Source organism: Lissotriton vulgaris, chromosome 1_1 (genome assembly GCF_964263255.1).
Source record: "Lissotriton vulgaris chromosome 1_1, aLisVul1.2, whole genome shotgun sequence".
In the NCBI taxonomy this organism is placed as follows: Eukaryota; Metazoa; Chordata; class Amphibia; order Caudata; family Salamandridae; genus Lissotriton; species Lissotriton vulgaris.
Window position 1 is genome coordinate 91,171,448 of NC_141685.1, and position 20,886 is coordinate 91,192,333.

Genomic DNA, 20,886 nt, shown 5'->3' on the forward strand with positions numbered 1-20,886 from the left:
ATCTACTGATCAGCAGGACGCTGTCCCTTCAACGGATCCTTTGTTCGACGAGCAGACACGTCCTGGGAAACACCGATACTCTTTGCGATCTCGCACTAAGGACAAATAAAATATTTCGCTTTGCTGAATTGACGACTGCAGTATCCCCGTTTTCCGTGATCAGTTTTGAACATTCGTATTATTGTAATTGATTTTTGTACACATATATTGAGCTTCCTTCATTGTATCTTTTTGCTTCCACAGCTGAGAGACTTTGTTTTTGCATACATACATATTGTGTATTAAAGGCCGTAGGGCCGCGCGCGTACTTCCTTCTGGATAGTAGGTCTTGACGCTAGGTTAAAGGCCGTCGGTTCCTGGGAACCCCCAGGGATTGACTATTGCTACACAGAACGAAGTGCGTCAAGAAACGTTGCGGACGGTCGTAGGGAATGGCATTCTCGAAGCTGAATGATTTGGAGGGAGCTCATGTTCATCGATTCAAGCTGCAGCAACTCAGTCGTACCAAATGTTTTATATTCCAACTGTTTGTATTGTTTTTGACTGCTTCTGCATTATTGGCGGGTGGGGTGTATTACACGATGTCTTACTTCTTACCTGCTACACCTACTCCTACTCCTTACCCTAATCTTACCTCTACTGCTTCTCCCCATTCCTTTCACATGTTACCGGAACACGAGCAGGCTAGACGTGTAGAATTCCGCAACAATTCCTTTATTCAGCTCCTTCATCAGCATCAGTTAGTGGTTAACACTACTAATTGTTGGGTGTGTGGGTTGATGCCACATACTACAGATAAGGGAATTCCATATCTGGTGTTACCGTATAGTTCCCAAGGGTCAGCTCGAGCATTTCAAACAATGTTTCGAAGCGCACTGGGTTTCCACCCCATTCGAGAACCACGTTCCCCCTACTCTGGTCCTACCTCGTATCAAAAACCTTTGTCAATAGCAATAGAAGATTTAGATAGCGATATCTATGATCCTTCGCTTATTCCCGAAGAAGAGATACAAGCCTATAGGGTCCTAAATAGAGGTGAATATAGTGTGTTCACTAGCGAAAAGCAGCTTAAAAGCTCGCCTCCGATATGGGTCGTACCCCACACTGGTAATCTTTGTCTCATGGGTCGTGGCCGAAGATCGCAAGCCCGACTTGGAGCAAGTGCTTGCACCGAAAATTACATTCTGCCAATGTTCTCGTCCCCTGTGTTTCTGGCTGCCAAGGGTACGTACTTTATCTGCTATGATCGTGCATATGCATGGTTGCCCGCTGACTTCCTGGGCTCATGTTTCATTGCAAATCTGTTGCCGCCGACGTTCACTGTGGATGCCGATTACCACAAGACTAGAGTTGTGAGAGGCGTAATTAGCGAAGAGGATACTGCCGGTCAAGAGGCAGGAGACTTTTTCAAGGGTTTCCTCCCGTTTTGGGGACCTATGGTTAATAGTAGGAACCTGAGACAGTTGACTCGAGTGGTAGAATCGACAGCTAATATTACTGCCAGTGCCCTTGGTAATATCACCACAGAACTTCAGGCGGAGAGACTGATGACGTTACAAAACCGTATGGTTTTAGATGTCATCTTAGCAGATCGAGGTGGGGTATGTAAGGTGATCCATTCGAGCTGCTGCATTTTCATTCCAGATAATGCTCCAACTGTCTACCAAGCCATCTCGAGGTTACATAAGATCTCCGAATCCATACACGTGGATGTAGGGGATTGGACGTTACTTGGATGGTTTTGGGGCCTGATGTCGACTTGGGGTTGGAAGATTCTGATGATCATCGGAGTCGTTGTAGTGTTCCTGTTCACGTGTTGCCTTTGCGTGCAGTGTGGCCCTGCCTTATGTGGCCTCTGTGCTACAACGTGTATGAGACAACCACCTGTTACCAAGGGGACTCGATTGGACAGAGCTATGCTACAGCAACATCTCGATGGTCTGATGAATATTGAATATGATTCTGACTAGTGCTTGCCTACATGAGGGCAAAAGGAGCGTCTGAGGTTCCGTGACAATTGTAAGTGGTGCTTTCGACTCGCACGAATATGGTCGAGTCTGGTATCTATGAACCGCAAATGACGAGTTTAGTAAGTGTGCGCAGTTTCGCTGTGCTAAACTTAAACCGTTCGTTTGTTATGTGGGTTTTTCAGCTGTACCCACGGGTTCCATCTTAGATACGGCATCCATTTTGTCTCTTGCCCTCAAGTAGCCAGCGAACGGACGCTGTCCGCTTCGCGACCCTGGGACTCCCAAGATATCTGCGGAAGACACATGTTCTTTGTGAGTGTCTTTATGACGAGGGGGATGTTACTATAAGGCAGATGGCGCCGCTCAAGGCTCATCTTGCCGCACGGACTTATTGTCTCAGCCGTGCATCCCATTAGGCACGTCCCTTTGATGCCTGTATCTCGTGTTTCCCGATACCTCCCCTTTTACACCCTTTCCGATCTCCCCACTGTCTCCATCTTCCTCTGCACCTGTCTTTGTTCCTACTTCGATCTGTTTATTACCGATTGGAATGCACTAATGTTGGGAAGATGGGTTTTTACAGTTGGGAACCGCCAGATGTTTCCGCACTTATGTTCCGGACCTCATGTGTATCAAAGTGACCAAAGCGACCCCTCTGGGGGATGATGGTGGGAACCGGGCCATAAACTTTTGTGTTCAATGTAACCCTATGGGGAAATTGTGTATAAAAGGAGCGATCCACAGAACCAATTTGAAGCAGTCTCCCCAAGTTGCACGTGGTGTACTTGTCGTGACTTCTGTATTCCCTGCAGTAAATAAACCTTGAATCTTTGACGCCGAAGGAAGTGTCCCGTGTCTCTGTGATTCGTACGCCGGAGCAGGTTACCCACGAAGGTTTCAGGTGTTGTGCCCTGGCACCGCTGGGTCCTACAGAACCCAGTCCTTCAGTTGGCGCCCAACGTGGGGCTGCATCAGTGGTACCGGTCCAAGCCCGACGATCGTGAGGAACTTCGTGTGAAATCTCCGAGGGAAGGTGCACTCCGCTTCATCGATCCTGTTGTCGAAATAAGTGGCCCGAAGACTTTTCCCGCGAAGATTCCCGCCTCCGGACGGCTGCGACGGACTGCTGCCCTGACTGTAGACCTGTTTTGGCGCCTGGCGTAGACCTTGGTATAGCGAGACGATAGACGGGCCTTCCTGGTGACGCCATCGATCTTTGAGTTAAGTATTTGTGGGTCGCTCCCACAGTTCTTGGTTGTTGACACTTTAGCGAGTGTTTTTGTTGTTAACGCTGTGTGAGTGTTTTTGTCGGTGACACTTTGCTAGCGTACTTTGTTGTGTTGTTTGACGACTGCAGCCGCCAAAAACCGAGGGTTTTGTTCTTTGCTGGGACTTGGTAAATCCCGTAACCCTTGAAGTTTGTGAAACTCGGCTAGTGTGCAAGATGCCTGGTCGTAGTACTTTGCTTAGTTGTTTTAGACCTTGTGGTGTGGATTCCCGACTGGAGGATTCATGTCCGATACCTCCGGTTGGAACTCCTACTTATGACCTGTATAGCAAACATGGGCTAGGCCCGATTACCTTTAACGATTATTGGATTAAATATACAAAGAAGGACGGCGACCTTCGTTGGCCACCTCATGGTAGCTTCGAGGCGCCGATTTTAGATAATTTAGAGATTAAGTTGTTCGAACGAAAATCAAGGCCGGCCATGTTTGATGCCTTTCGGTTGTGGCGCAAAGAAGCCCGACAGAAAGAAATCAGACAGACTAAACGTAATCAGCGAGATAATGTTGCTACTATAGTGAAGAAAGCTGAGCAGTTTCAGCGTGATAAGGAGGTTAAGGATAAGGAAGTGTTTGATAGATTACAGCGTATGACCATAGATAAATGTTATCCTGCTTTGCCTACGGAGTCGGAAAAGAAGGAAGAGGCAGTTGAGGATCCCTTAATGTCTTATCTTATGAAGTCGCCACCTCCGTACGTGCAGGGTACAGCAGCTGCAGCTCCTGTGGTTCCCGCTGCACCTATTCTTCCGCCTATTCTTCCTGTGCCTGTTCCTCCGCCTGCTCCTCAACCTGCACCCGTTCTTCCGGCTGTTCCTGCTCCTTTGCCGGTTTCTATCCCTACTGCTCCTCCGCTTCCACATACTCCTGCTCCCGCTGCTGCTCCTGTTTTGTTAACTCCTGCTGTTGCTACTGTTTCTACTCCTTCTCTTGTTAGTCCTGTGTCGTATCTTTCTCCTTCTACCCGTAGTCGTAACTCTCCCCTTGCTGCTAGTTTCTTTCATTCACTCGGACCTGTGCATGGGTCCGCTGGTTCTGATGGTCCTCAGAGACGTAGTCAGCTTCCTGGAAATAGAGAACGCGTTGCGCTATATAATATGGCGATGGGTTGGATGGTAAATCCTCTTAGAAATCCGCCCCGTGTTGTACTTGACACATTTTGTCAATTTAATATACCTACCCAGAGATACGTGTTTGATGAAATGTGTAAGTTCCTTCGTGATCAGATAGAGGCTGATGCGCCTGACGAGGTGCTGACCGCCCTGTCTGAGCTTCAGCTCCAGTTTTCACATGGACTGATAGTAGACACTAATGTTCGACGTGCTGTTGAGCGGTTGCTATCTCTTCGTCCCGCTCCGATACCTCATGCATTGTTTGTTGAGGATATTGAAAAACAACCAGACGAATCTGGCCAATATCCTATGCGTGAAGTTCCGCCGGTCTGGGTACCAGCTGATCCTAATGCTCATCCTCCGACATTGGCGCATTTCCAGAGAATATGGATACATCTTCCATGGAAACGCTCGGAAGTGTTACAGGTGAAGCAATCTTTGCCTGACCCACGCAAAAATCCTACAGGGTATTACAAAGAATTATCACAGCTTGTAGATGCTACGGTAATGAATCTTGCCGATATCGATATGTTGTTTGGCAATGTAGTACCGCAACCGGTATGGGCTAAGATTCGACATGAAAATCACCCGGCTGAATTAGGTGGTGCTTGGGCTGCCATTGTAGCGGCAGATGCCGGACAAGTAGCTGCTACTAAACCCGATCAGTTGATTCTTGACCTTCCTCAAAGGATTATTACGCTAATGAAAACTCTTATGCCAGCTATGAAGGTGAACTGGGACAAATTGTCAGCCTGTAAGCAGAAGAAAGATGAGAGTGTTTCCGACTTTTTCACGAGGTTCGAGGAGGCATTCATCGACCATAGTGGTCAGGATATGGGTACTGAGGGTGGACAGAGATTGTTCGTGGATAAATTTGTTTGTAACCTATTGCCCGATTTGAGCACTAAATTGAGAAATTCGGAAAGTGCATGGGCCGTTTCTACCTCTGCTCAGATATTGGCTACGGCACAATATTATGAGAATAGAGAGAAAGAAGAGAGCGACCGTGCTGACAAAAAGACGAAAGAGCTGAAAACTAAAGTGTTGCTTCAGCAAGCGTATCCTCCAGGTTCGAATCAGACTAATTCACAACAGAATAGATCACAGTCGCAATCGAACAGATCCCAAACGCGTAATGATTCCTCCTCCCAAAGATCATCGTTGGGGTACAATCAATGTGCTTACTGTAGACAGGAGGGACACATTAAATTCAATTGCCCTGTTTTAAATGAACGTAATAGTGGTAACTCATCTAGAGGAGGTCGTGGTGGTTCGCAGCAAGCATCACGTGGTAGAGGTCGTGGTACTCAGAACGATCGTTCAGATAACTCATCTAATAATAATAATAATTGTTTCGATCAACGTGGATCGTGGCAAGGGCGATCTGCGCAGTACAATGTAGACGACTATTACGTTGATCAGGGAACTGACGACAGTAATTACTAGGATAGCCAAAGACAAGGAGAGGGAGTGGTATCAGTTCCGGTTGATCAGAGAGGGCCTTACGTCGCAGTTGCTACATCGGGCGTCGTTGAGCCTTTTCTGTTGGACACTGGTGCAGCGAAAAGTTCCATACAGCATTCGAAACTCCCTGGCGCACCTTTGTCTGGCTTAACAAATGTTTCCGTTGGATTCTCTGGCGCCCCCGTTAGCAATCCAGTTTCGTGCCCTTTGCCCCTTACAATTGGGCCACGTGAGCTCCAAGCTCCGTTGATTTTGACTACTGGTTGTGGTGAAAATCTTTTGGGCCTGGATTTGCTTAAACGTTTGTATGCAACTCTGTATTGTTCTCCTGCAGGAGTACAGCTTACGTTTGGAGAGAGAGTTGTCTCTCCCATGTACTTGTCTCTCGACAGGCTCCCACCGGAATTGAGTTCTCTTCCTGCGTCTTTGTGGGCGACAGGTCCAAATGACGTGGGCCTACTTGATATCTCACCCTATGTTGTTCAGTTGAAATCTAATGTGCGTTTGCCACGTATTCCCCAGTATCGTATCTCCCTTGATGGTGAACGAGCATTGTTAGCGATCATTTACGATCTGATTGAGAAAGATGTTATTGAAGAGACTCGGGGAAATGTGTGCAACAGCCCTGTGCTGCCCATTCTTAAACGTACTGATCCTTCAAAACCACCTGTTTATCGTTTTGTTATCGATTTACGGGAGGTGAATAAAATTGTGATTCCTCAATTTCCTGTTGTGCCTGACATCACGGCGCTACTGACTCTGATTCCAGCTTCTGCATCGTGGTTTTCGGTGATTGACTTGAAGAATGCGTTTTTCAGCATCCCGATTGCCGAGGAGAGTAGGGACCTTTTCGGTTTCTCTCTCGGTGGACGTAGCTTCCGGTTCAAACGCGCTCCTCAGGGCTACTGTGAAAGTCCATCTATTTACAGCCAAGCCTTGAAGGGTCAACTGGATGCGTTTAGGTTGCCGGTCGGTGCGGCTCTGATCCAATACGTCGACGACTTATTGGTGGCGGCCGATACTCAGGACATTTGCAAAATTGCTACAGTGTCGTTGCTGCAACATCTCTGCGAGTTGAATCACAAGGTGTCACCTACTAAACTCCAATATTGTTGTCAAGAAGTAACCTATCTAGGTCACTTATTGTCAAAGGAGGGAAGAAGGTTGACCCCAGAGAGAATTGCAGCGATTGCACGAATGGCTGTGCCAAAAACCCAAAGAGATGTACGTGCCTTTCTAGGTATCACGTCGTACTGCAGGCAATGGATTCCTAATTTTTCATTGCTAGCGAAACCATTGGTGGCTCTTACGTGCAAGGATGTTTCAACTCCTTTACCATGGACGGAAGAATGTCAGAAAAGTTTTTCTGAATTGCGTGATTCATTGTGTTCGGCTCCCGTGTTGGGTACTCCCGACTACAGTAAGCCGTTTACATTATATGTTCACGAGAGAGAAGGTTGTGCTTTGAGTGTCTTGACGCAACCTTTTGGTGGTAAGCAGCGTCCATGTGCATATTTTTCCTCGACCTTGGACCCAGTAGCTAGAGCATTGCCGAGTTGTTTGAGAGCAACTGCGGCAGCTGCGGTCTCCATCCGACAATCAGCAGGATTGGTCATGGATAATATGCTTACGGTGATGGTTCCTCATGCAGTCGATACTCTTTTGAATCGAACGAAAACTCAGCACTTGACGAGTGCGAGGTTGTCTGGGTACGAGTTGACACTGTTGGCAAGCCATATTCAGATAAAACGTTGTAATGTTCTGAACCCGGCAACTTTGTTACCGATTAGCGCAGAGTCAGATGAAGTAGCAGAACATGACTGCTACTTGAGGACTGAAGAGGAAACGAAAGGTCGAGTGGACCTTAAAAACACCCCATTGGAAGACCCGGATGGTACTTTGTATGTGGATGGGTCATGTTTTAAGTTGCCGAATGGTGATGTGACTACTGCTTATGCTGTTGTAACGTTGAATACTGTTGTGGAGACTGCGAGGTTGAATCAAAATTCTGCCCAAGCTGCAGAATTGATTGCTCTTACTAGAGCATGTGTGTTAGCGAAAGGGAAACGTGTGAATGTGTTCACCGACAGCCAATATGCTTTTGGCGTCGCGCACAGTTTTGGACGATTGTGGCGAGAAAGAGGTTTCTTGACGTCGCACGGTACGAAGATTCAGCATGGCCAGTTGGTGAATGATCTTTTGGATGCATTGACTTTGCCTACGCAAGTTGCGATTGTTAAATGTAGTGCACATCGTAAGGTGACGGATGATGTTGGTCGCGGTAATGCGTTTGCAGACGAGATTGCTAAGGAGACTGCCCGGAACCTTAGCACTCGAATGTATGTGACGAGTTCAGTTAGGTGGCCTACAGAATCGAGCATGTGTGAGGACACTATCGAAAGTGTGAAAGAAATTCAGAATGAGGCCACTGAGACTGAAAAGGCGAAGTGGAAAGAAAGCACGGGAAAGTTGGATGTGAATGGTTGTTGGATTGATTTGTCGGATCAGAAAAGATGGCTGTTGCCGGATGCGTATGTGCTGGCCGTTGTGACAATGGCACATGGGTTAGCGCATATTAGCGCGAAAGGTATTTGTAAGTTGCTGTCTCCCGTATGGAAGAATGATGGTATCACGAAGTGTGCTGAACGTCTGGTGAAGAATTGTATGGTGTGTATGATGTATAACCCTGGCAAGGGAACCCCAACTCCTCCTGGCAGTTTTGCTCCCCCTTCGTATCCCTTTGAGGTGATTCAATTGGACTTCATCCATATGGAGCGATGCAACAACCTTAAATACGTTTTAGTTGTGGTTTGCGCATTCTCCCGATGGATTGAGGCCTATCCTCTCAAAGATAATACTGCTTTGTCTACTGCGAAAATCCTACTGAAGGAATATTTTCCTCGGTATGGAATGCCTAGAGTCGTGTGGTCAGATAACGGAAGTGAGTTTGTTGGAAGTGTGATGAAGAGTGTGTGTAAGGGCCTTGGAATTAATCAGAAATTCCATAGCGCCAATCATCCCCGGTCAGCTTGGATTGGTTGAGGGGTACAATGGCACCCTTAAACTAAAGCTAGCGAAGATTCAGGCTACGACTGGTCTTTCGTGGCCTGACGCTTTACCTTTAGCATTACTGTCAACTAGGGCGACTGTACACTCCTGAGTAGGGCTTAGCCCCTATGAAATAGTGTTCGGCCGTCCTGCGAATGTGTGGGGGGTTCCTAGGCCAGGAATGTTTTCTGATCTTGATTACCCTATGCTGATTGATTATCTACATGACTTGACTGCTAAACTGAGGTTAATTCACCAACAGGTTTACGACGCATTGCCGACGCAGACGGAGGGTCCAGGCCACCAGCTCCAGCCCGGAGACTGGGTGGTGACAAGGAACTTTTCACGCAAAAATAACCTGGACCCGAGGTTCACCGGACCTTATCAAGTGCTCCTGGCCACGAGGACTGCTGTTCGTCTCGAGGAACGTAAAAATTGGGTGCACGCCACCCACACTAAACGAGTCCCCATTCCTTTGCCGGCAGACCCGTGGGTAAGGAGAGGCATTGCGTCTACAGAAACAGAAACATTGCCGGCGTTTGTACCTTTCAGCGACGCACAGCCTGTTGGAGAATCCTCAGCGCAGCAGAAAGGCACCGTTGAACAATTGTCATCAAAAGACTCACGGCCAGAACAATCTACTGATCAGCAGGACGCTGTCCCTTCAACGGATCCTTTGTTCGACGAGCAGACAAGTCCTGGGAAACACCGATACTCTTTGCGATCTCGCACTAAGGACAAATAAAATATTTCGCTTTGCTGAATTGACGACTGCAGTATCCCCGTTTTCCGTGATCAGTTTTGAACATTCGTATTATTGTAATTGATTTTTGTACACATATATTGAGCTTCCTTCATTGTATCTTTTTGCTTCCACAGCTGAGAGACTTTGTTTTTGCATACATACATATTGTGTATTAAAGGCCGTAGGGCCGCGCGCGTACTTCCTTCTGGATAGTAGGTCTTGACGCTAGGTTAAAGGCCGTCGGTTCCTGGGAACCCCCAGGGATTGACTATTGCTACACAGAACGAAGTGCGTCAAGAAACGTTGCGGACGGTCGTAGGGAATGGCATTCTCGAAGCTGAATGATTTGGAGGGAGCTCATGTTCATCGATTCAAGCTGCAGCAACTCAGTCGTACCAAATGTTTTATATTCCAACTGTTTGTATTGTTTTTGACTGCTTCTGCATTATTGGCGGGTGGGGTGTATTACACGATGTCTTACTTCTTACCTGCTACACCTACTCCTACTCCTTACCCTAATCTTACCTCTACTGCTTCTCCCCATTCCTTTCACATGTTACCGGAACACGAGCAGGCTAGACGTGTAGAATTCCGCAACAATTCCTTTATTCAGCTCCTTCATCAGCATCAGTTAGTGGTTAACACTACTAATTGTTGGGTGTGTGGGTTGATGCCACATACTACAGATAAGGGAATTCCATATCTGGTGTTACCGTATAGTTCCCAAGGGTCAGCTCGAGCATTTCAAACAATGTTTCGAAGCGCACTGGGTTTCCACCCCATTCGAGAACCACGTTCCCCCTACTCTGGTCCTACCTCGTATCAAAAACCTTTGTCAATAGCAATAGAAGATTTAGATAGCGATATCTATGATCCTTCGCTTATTCCCGAAGAAGAGATACAAGCCTATAGGGTCCTAAATAGAGGTGAATATAGTGTGTTCACTAGCGAAAAGCAGCTTAAAAGCTCGCCTCCGATATGGGTCGTACCCCACACTGGTAATCTTTGTCTCATGGGTCGTGGCCGAAGATCGCAAGCCCGACTTGGAGCAAGTGCTTGCACCGAAAATTACATTCTGCCAATGTTCTCGTCCCCTGTGTTTCTGGCTGCCAAGGGTACGTACTTTATCTGCTATGATCGTGCATATGCATGGTTGCCCGCTGACTTCCTGGGCTCATGTTTCATTGCAAATCTGTTGCCGCCGACGTTCACTGTGGATGCCGATTACCACAAGACTAGAGTTGTGAGAGGCGTAATTAGCGAAGAGGATACTGCCGGTCAAGAGGCAGGAGACTTTTTCAAGGGTTTCCTCCCGTTTTGGGGACCTATGGTTAATAGTAGGAACCTGAGACAGTTGACTCGAGTGGTAGAATCGACAGCTAATATTACTGCCAGTGCCCTTGGTAATATCACCACAGAACTTCAGGCGGAGAGACTGATGACGTTACAAAACCGTATGGTTTTAGATGTCATCTTAGCAGATCGAGGTGGGGTATGTAAGGTGATCCATTCGAGCTTCTGCATTTTCATTCCAGATAATGCTCCAACTGTCTACCAAGCCATCTCGAGGTTACATAAGATCTCCGAATCCATACACGTGGATGTAGGGGATTGGACGTTACTTGGATGGTTTTGGGGCCTGATGTCGACTTGGGGTTGGAAGATTCTGATGATCATCGGAGTCGTTGTAGTGTTCCTGTTCACGTGTTGCCTTTGCGTGCAGTGTGGCCCTGCCTTATGTGGCCTCTGTGCTACAACGTGTATGAGACAACCACCTGTTACCAAGGGGACTCGATTGGACAGAGCTATGCTACAGCAACATCTCGATGGTCTGATGAATATTGAATATGATTCTGACTAGTGCTTGCCTACATGAGGGCAAAAGGAGCGTCTGAGGTTCCGTGACAATTGTAAGTGGTGCTTTCGACTCGCACGAATATGGTCGAGTCTGGTATCTATGAACCGCAAATGACGAGTTTAGTAAGTGTGCGCAGTTTCGCTGTGCTAAACTTAAACCGTTCGTTTGTTATGTGGGTTTTTCAGCTGTACCCACGGGTTCCATCTTAGATACGGCATCCATTTTGTCTCTTGCCCTCAAGTAGCCAGCGAACGGACGCTGTCCGCTTCGCGACCCTGGGACTCCCAAGATATCTGCGGAAGACACATGTTCTTTGTGAGTGTCTTTATGACGAGGGGGATGTTACTATAAGGCAGATGGCGCCGCTCAAGGCTCATCTTGCCGCACGGACTTATTGTCTCAGCCGTGCATCCCATTAGGCACGTCCCTTTGATGCCTGTATCTCGTGTTTCCCGATACCTCCCCTTTTACACCCTTTCCGATCTCCCCACTGTCTCCATCTTCCTCTGCACCTGTCTTTGTTCCTACTTCGATCTGTTTATTACCGATTGGAATGCACTAATGTTGGGAAGATGGGTTTTTACAGTTGGGAACCGCCAGATGTTTCCGCACTTATGTTCCGGACCTCATGTGTATCAAAGTGACCAAAGCGACCCCTCTGGGGGATGATGGTGGGAACCGGGCCATAAACTTTTGTGTTCAATGTAACCCTATGGGGAAATTGTGTATAAAAGGAGCGATCCACAGAACCAATTTGAAGCAGTCTCCCCAAGTTGCACGTGGTGTACTTGTCGTGACTTCTGTATTCCCTGCAGTAAATAAACCTTGAATCTTTGACGCCGAAGGAAGTGTCCCGTGTCTCTGTGATTCGTACGCCGGAGCAGGTTACCCACGAAGGTTTCAGGTGTTGTGCCCTGGCACCGCTGGGTCCTACAGAACCCAGTCCTTCAAGACGATAAGTCGTTGTTTTTCCTGTCCCCGGAGGATGCCTGGGATTGGCTGGAGAGGTGGCATTCCTCTGAGGAATGGGGTCGCCCATCCCCAGATCAACCTCATAGATCCGACCGCCATCTGGAAAAGGTTGACTGAGAGAACCGGATACAGGTGTTATTGGATGTTGCCACGAACTGGGGTTCTGCCCCGATGTTAATGTTTAGGTGACCCAATAGGGTGGCCCTGGACACGGTTCCTGGTTCAGTGGGAGGGAGGTGTTACTTGCTTCCAAACGTTGTCTGACTATCATCTTGTGCACCGCACTGAGCGCCTTAGGGTTCTGTTAAGGGTTTCTTTGGGACTCAATTTTGGAGAAGGGGGTGGAAAGATATTCCGCTCAGGGTGGTCGGAGCTACATAAATCCAGCTTGGGGCTACGAGGCCCTTTGGGATTCATCATGGGCAAATATAACGGTTCTTTAGGGGGAGACGGTCGTACTCTGGGGTAGTTTGGTTGAGTACCGTTCCCCTCTACACGGTTCTAGTTATGGGTACACAAGCGCTCTGCAAATTGGGGTGGTGGGCAGTTCTGAGTCCACGTTGCAGGGAGGCAGGTGGGGGGGGGGTTCCAGGGTGTTTTCCAGGGTATTTGTTTAATCTTTTATTGTGTTTTTTAAGCAGCTTGTCTTTCAAGGTCACATGCAAACTCGACTGGGTTACTGGCACACATGTTGTCTTACACTATGCATTTCTGCTATGTTTCTGGTGCACTTCCGCTTACATTGCTACCTTTGTGGTCCTCTGTGTTACCCCCGGTGGCTCTGACGAATTCCTCACGGGCAACACTGGGATCTGCTTATTTTCCTGTTATGCTGTGGGGATATGTCTCGTTTTGCCGGTTACACTTTTGTCCCTGTGGGAGGGTGGCTCAAGATCTCCGAATGAGTGACGACCCCACCACAGTGATGGGTTGACTCAAAATAATCTCCTGGAATGTGAATGGGTTTGGGTGACCGAATTAAGAGGGGGTTAGTATTACAATACCTTAAGCGCCACGCCTCGACTTTGTGCTGCTCCAGGAGACGCACATTTCTGGTACTACCTACTGCGCACTCAACAGATGGGGTTATAAACTGCTTGCCCACGCAGGTTATACGTGGGGGTCCAGAGAGGTGGGTATCCTGGCACGCACCTCCCTCCCTTTTCAAATCAAAAACATTACGTGCGACCCCTCTGGCCGCTTTGTCATGGTATCCAGATGGTGGGAGGGTCGATCTCTCAATGTGACCTCACTGTACATACCTCCCAGGCTACACTCCTCCACCCTGATGGACTTAGACCCCCACATGCTGAATTTACCTGAGGGGGACAACTTGCTGGGGGGAGACTGTAACGCTGCCCTGGAGGGTGAACTGGATCGTTTACCACCCGACGCAGTGAACCACAGGGGAAACTCCTGGCAGACTTCCTAGCAGGATTGGTGGATGCGTGGCGAACACACCACCCAACAAACAATATACTTTCCATTCTGAGGTCCATGGTAGTATGTCCCATATTGACTACCTTTTCTGCCAAGCTACTCAACTCTCCATGTTTGGTGAAATCTACTTTTTGCCCAGGAGTATGTCCGACCATTCCCCTATCCTGGCCCACTACGGTGGTGTACCTTCTCGCTCTTGCCGCAAAATGGTTCTTAACCCATGGTATCTCAAGGTTCCGGAGATACGGGACACATTGGTAACGACCACTACTGATTATTTCGCAGAAAATGAGGGATCCATTGAATCAGATGTGACACTTTGGAGGCATATAAGACGGTGATTGGAGGTTGCGGGGTGGCGGCAGTGACGGGTCACAGGAAAGAGAAGCGTAAGCAGTTGGTAGATATAGAACTTGAGGTGGCCTGTCTCGAACGTGACTTAGTCGTATCCGCTTCTCGTGACGCCTCCCACAAACTTGCGGTGAAACAAAAACAATACAGTGATATAGCTAAAGAGGCGGCCCAAGTGCACTATCTATCTATCTATCGCCCTCACTCTGTCTATCTCCCTCACTCTATCTATCTATCTTTCACCCTCACTCTATCTATCTATCGCCCTCACTCTATCTATCGCACTCACTCTATCTATCGCCCCTCACTCTATCAATCTATCGCCCTCACTCTATTGCCCTCACTCTAGCTATCTATCTATCGCCCTCCTTCTAGCTATCGCACTCACTTTATCTATCGCATCACCACAGTATCACTCAGGGGCACCACAACATCACTAGCCTGGGAAGGCCATGGGTCCTAGTGGCCTCCCAAATGAGCTCTACAAAGCCGTCTCTTCGGTGCTAGCCCCTTTTCTCATACGGATGTATGATGAGTGTGTGGACCGTGGATTCCTGCCTGAAACTCAGAGAGTAGCTAAAATTGCGCTCATACACAAAAAAGGGAACCCCTGGACGAAATCATGTCAATGTTCAAATTAGTCCTGACCCTGCTCCTCATGGGAACAGTCCATCTCGAACTGCCAAGCCAGGTCTTCCTTGGACTAGAAACAAACATCCTCGGACCAGTTTTGGGGTATCACCAACCATCAGCCTGGCTAGCTTGAAACAGTGGCACAGTGAGCCCGGGACCCATGTCTGGGCATACCCGTCAGACTTAGGGCGAGAAAGCAAAAGACACAAAAATGATGGACGGAATGAGGAACAAATAAAACATTGACCCCCAGGCAAGAGATCTGGGTTCAATCGTAAGTACTTTTGCTCACCATGCCACCCCAATTTATAGCCAGCCATATGCAAATCAGTCTTAACCCTGCTTTTCATGGAAACAATCCAGCCCTAGCTGCCAAGGCAGGTCCTCCCTGGACTAGAAACAAGCATCCTAGGATCAGTTTTGAGGTATCACTCCTCATCAGCCAGGCTAGCTTGAATACCGTGGCACAGTGAGCCTGAGACCAATATCTGTCCTGAGCGCAAACGTTCCAATGTTTGTCTTCATGTTTCTTCCTTTTTAATTTAGAACATTCTACCCTCAGTGGATGGAATATTCTAATAGCCTTATAGTCTTTCTGCCTCAGGGTATACCGGTTGTTAAAGATCCTGAACCTGAGTTTTAGGCCCGAGCCGCAGGCCCTCGGCAGCGGGCTATTAAGCTATAGTAAGGCCTGTCTGACTAGAACAGTATGTTGGGCAATCATGCATTTGATTGCATGTTTAAAACAGAACTTAACTGCATTGCTTAAATAAGTCTAGACATAGTTAAACATTGACAATTTAATAGAATAATTGTGAAAAATTCTAAGGGGTGCCCTATGATTGCTGGGAGGAAGGGGGGTGTGGTATTAAAAGGTTTTAAGACCACTGGTCTAGGGTGTTCCTCATCGGAGAGGTGTGAGGGGCCTGATGTAACACTGTTGGTTAGCCAAATCTTAAAGGGGAGAGCACAGAGACTTAAAGCCGTTGGATTTCAATGTCGGATCTGTTTATCACCACTTAATCATCCTCACTAATCGCAATAAGTGACTGGATCAGGCCCCTCCCACTATGTCCTGATGCACTGCCAGCTAGGTATATTCAGCACAGGTTTGTAAATCAAGATTTGTGATGTAAAACATGAAAGTAATAGAAACATGTAAACTTTACAAGGGAACGGTGATGGTGATCAACACTGTTAGTACTACTGGCAAGAGTGTGTACATTTATCTGCTAACAGTGCCCCACCATGGAAAAGGTCAGCCATACATTGACTCTTTCCCTGTCAAACCCAACCCATTCTAAGCTCTCTCCAGCAGGACCTGCAGACTGCTGGCGAGTGAACACTAAGCACTCTCTCACAAACCCAACCTATTCTAGACTCTCTCTAGCAGGACCTGCAGACGGCTGGCGAGTGAACACTAAGCACTCTCTCACAAACCCAACCTATTCTAGACTCTCTCCAGCAGGACCTGCAGATGGCTGGCGAGTGAACACTAAGCACTCTCTCACAAACCCAACCTATTCTAGACTCTCTCCAGCAGGACCTGCAGACGGCTGGCGAGTGAACACTAAGCACTCTCTCACAAACCCAACCTATTCTAGACTCTCCAGCAGGACCTGCAGACGGCTGGCGAGTGAACACTAAGCACTCTCTCACAAACCCAACCTATTCTAGACTCTCTCCATCAGGACCTGCAGACGGCTGGCGAGTGAACACTAAGCACTCTCTCACAAACCCAACCTATTCTATTCTCTACAGCAGGACCTGCAGATGGCTGGCGAGTGAACACTAAGCACTCTCTCACAAACCCAACCTATTCTAGACTCTCGCCAGCAGGACCTGCAGACGGCTGGCGAGTGAACACTGAGCACTCTCTCACAAACCCAACCTATTCTATTCTCTACAGCAATACCTGTAGAAGACTTGTAAGCGAACAACAGACACTCCCTCTGTCAACTCCAACTTATTCCAACCCTTTTCATCAACACCTAGAGAAGACGGGTGGGTGAACACTTCAGGCAAATGAAACAAAACTAGGGCTGCTGATTGACCCCGATCGCAGGCCCAGAGTGGCTGATCCACAAAGGCTGGTTCGATCCCATGTGTGGGCAGAAACTTCACCGGTTCTTGTCCAGAAATGCTTAGTGTGCATAGGAGACAGGCAGCCCTTGTTCTGGAAGAGCATGTGTGTTGAGTGCTTATGACCCTTGGCCCTCTTACAGTAATTTATTGACAGTACACATATCACTAGTACAGCGGCTGGTGTCAAACTCTTGAAGGGGGAAGAGTCACGTTCCCTAAACCACTGCTGTTAGAGCTGACGCTAGGAAACCAACCAACCTTCAAATAACTTGGTTTCCGCTGGTTCTTTTGGTATGGCACCGCCATATTTTGTACATTTTGGGGCATATTATCAAGGAGGTTTATCTCCGCTTTTTTGGCTTTAAAAGCCAAGAAAGCGGAGATAAAATTATCTCCCTATTACCTAGCTGTCGCTAACACCAGTTAGCGACAGCTAGTAGGAGATAGCGACCATCTTGGGCCCCACTTTGCATGTCAGTGATATTTATCACTAATGACATGCAAAGTGGGCGTGCCAAGATGTTAGCGACTGGAAACAGTCGCTAACATCGCTATCTCCTATTACCAACTTTTGGAGATATTCGCGCTAAGCGCGAATATCTCAAAAATCTAACACCTGCCCTGAGCAGTTCTTAGCCATGTTATCCAATGGGAGGTGGATAACATGGCTAAGAGCATTAGCTCGGTAATGCATGAATATCGCTGACTTTTCAGCGATATTCATGCATTGCGGCCAATTTTTTTTGCATTTGCGATAAACCTTGGTAATACCAAGGTTTATTTGCGATAAAAATCGCCGCAGCTCAGCGGTAATTTTTTGTCTCTAACCAAGCAATAGCGATAATTATCGCTAGTGCTTGGTAATATGCCCCTGTGTTTTTATTTAAATATTTTTTCAATTAAAAAAAATATTTATAAAATACTTTATACAATTTACATCAAAATATTAGCACCCCAAAAAAAAAACTTCAAAAGTTTAGAACATGTGAGAATTCAAATTTATTTTTGGAAATAATATTTATCTTTCTATACTTGTTTTATTAAAATTCATTTTTAACCCACATTCTTAAATTACTCCCAACCCTTACCCTCTATAAACCCAACATCCTGCTCCTAACTTTTTACATAAAATTAAAAAAATATTTTAAAAAATGGAATAAATATTTTTAGATTACTCCCCACCCTTATCCCCCATTAACCCAACATCCTGCTCCTAAGATTTTACATACATTTGTAACTGGCAATGTTATATGACCATGAGTTAACCATTCTATGGACGGTGACTCTGCCACAGTGAAAGGTAATTGGTCTAATTTCTCAATGTGCAGCATTGTATATTTTGCATCTCTTTGTGCCATTCTCATTTGTCTCTCTGATAGATTATATGCGGAGAATAGAGACGTACTGTTAATATATTGCCAGGGCACATGACCAGAGCGCAAAGATTGTAGCGCCAGCTTAAAAATAGAATGGATCGTAACTGTCCGTGTTGTAAGATGGACAAATCCTGTTCCATTATATTAATAGCAGAAGATACAACACTGCCCAGTGAATAAATCCTGGTTGTCAGTATGGTCACACCATTGTCAACCACAGCCAAAGCCTTTCCTAAGTTAACTCTGTCAATTTCACGCAATCTCGCTGCAGCTTCTTGTTGAGAGATTTTCCAAATTTCATTATAGATTACGTATAATAAGCGTTTCTGACGTGGCCTTCGGGACGTGGATGTATTGCTGGACCCGTTAAAGGCCTACATAGTGCATTGTCCTCAGCATATTCCCATGTTGATGTCGGCATTCTTAGAGCAACCACAGAAAGCTTCCGCTCCAGTTGGATTGGATACCGGCTTTACTACAGGCACACAGGCTTTAGATGTTTCGAATACTTCCCTAGCATTGGTTGTCGGAACTGAAGAAAATCATCTTTGCTGAATCGACCTGATCTGTGAGGTGTTACAGGGACCATCGTCTGTGAACGCAAGCAGCAGTGATATTAGTTAAACAGTCGGTGGTCAGCAATAGGCAAAGATGGTGCTCTAATGTCTATCACAAGTAAAAATCAGTTACAGCAGGTAATCTGGCACGGTGCATAAGATAGGGAAAAACCACCAGATCCCCTAATTTGTGGCCAGCAGACCACTAATGCTATATATACAAATCCTCTGCACATGTTCAAAAGCAAGTCCATAAAGTTATATTAAATATCACAATGATGCTTGTCTTTATATTTTTAGTTGTCTTTAATTCAAGATCCTTAAGCCTTCTTAGCCAACACGTGTTTCGCCGCTGTTACATGGGATTACCATGCAACTTCTTCAGGGCTGAGGTCAGCTCCAAGTAGTCTCTTAGTTCCGGTGATAGTTCCAACCCGGAAGGGGATCCTATAAGTACTGTTCCTGGAGAGGTAGACCAATTAGTCTCTTGCCCGGAGAGCAAAATTTGCTTCCAAATATAATGGAGTTTCGTTTAGAAGCGTTGCCCCATCCACCAATATTTAGGTAGAACCCTTCAGATCTCCAGGCGGTGGCATGTTCGCCGTGCAAATCAGCAGTCTGAACACGTGTTGGCTAAGAAGGATCACAGATCTTGAATTAAAGACATCTGAAAATATAAAGACAAGTCTCATTGTCTCAGTTTACATTTGTTAATCGGGCCCTAAGTGCAGGACTCCCCCAGACTGCAAGTTCACAAGTGCCTGGGGGAGTGTGTCTTCCCATCGGCAAGCTTTACTGGTGATGTGGCAGTGGCGCTTGTGCTGAGTCCCCAGCTCAGGGCTAAGGTAAGTCCACCAGCATGAGAGTGCTGGCTGCAGACACGAAATCGTCCGAGTTGTCACTCTGATATCTGGCGCTAGGATGCAGCAAACCGACTGCTCTCTTGACCAGACTATGGCAGGCTCGAGCACACCAGGAAAGAGTGCATTCACTGCTACGGCCAGCTGCAAAGATAGTGGCCCTTTGGGGAGGTGCTGGAATGTCTGCCTTGCAGCAATTATGAGTAAGCGTGGGAAGCCTTGCCAGAACATATCAGCAGGCAAGGTGTAGCCTCATGGATCCATGTGTGCCTGGCGCTGTCTGCAGCTGATGGCAGTTATGTTATCACCAATTAAGGTGCAGCTGTGCACACTGATAAGACACGGTCTGACTCAGCTACTAATAATGATTTAGGACTTTATTTTGCCTACGCCTGAACCCAGACCGTAGTAAAATTGACAACATAATGCCAGCGCCCCCCTCCCCAGGATTGGGGCTGTAGGACATAAATTCCCATTGTGGCAGGCACTATTGTGACAGAGCGAGCCACGGCCCGACTGGAAACCGAAACCGGCCCTGGCAAACAGCTCAGCATTGGACAAATCATTGCAGTCTCACGTGATGGATTGGAGTGCCCTGGCTGACTGTAGCTGAACCAGAACCCCTAAACGTGCGTTGCCAGCTTTGCTCAGTTTTACTTCTAATTATTATAGCATCGCTCAGCACTTGACAGCTCAGAAAGCTATACAAATGTGTGACTCTGCATTTTAGTACGGTGATGCGGACCACCGCATTGAAATGCGTTAGTCTAACCTGTGATGCGTGGTACTTGGCAAGCCTGTTCCCCTCAACGCAGGCACCCTTGCACTATGGTGCAAGGCTGCCTGCATTGGCACTAGGCAGCTAAATCTAGCACCAGCACAGGAAGAAATGCAGGGCTGCACCTTATACTTGTAAATACGGTGCAGCCTGCATTTCAGAAGTGGAGAGTACGGTCTTAAGCCAAGGAGGATAATGCCGTACTCCTCCACTTGCTTGTAAATATGTCCCTTAATGTCGCCAGCCTGACCTATTTTATCATTTCAGAAGATGCACCGCCTTGATGTAGCATTGCTCCCGGACACACACCTGCACCTATTGAACATGATACATTCAGAAGGGATTGGATGA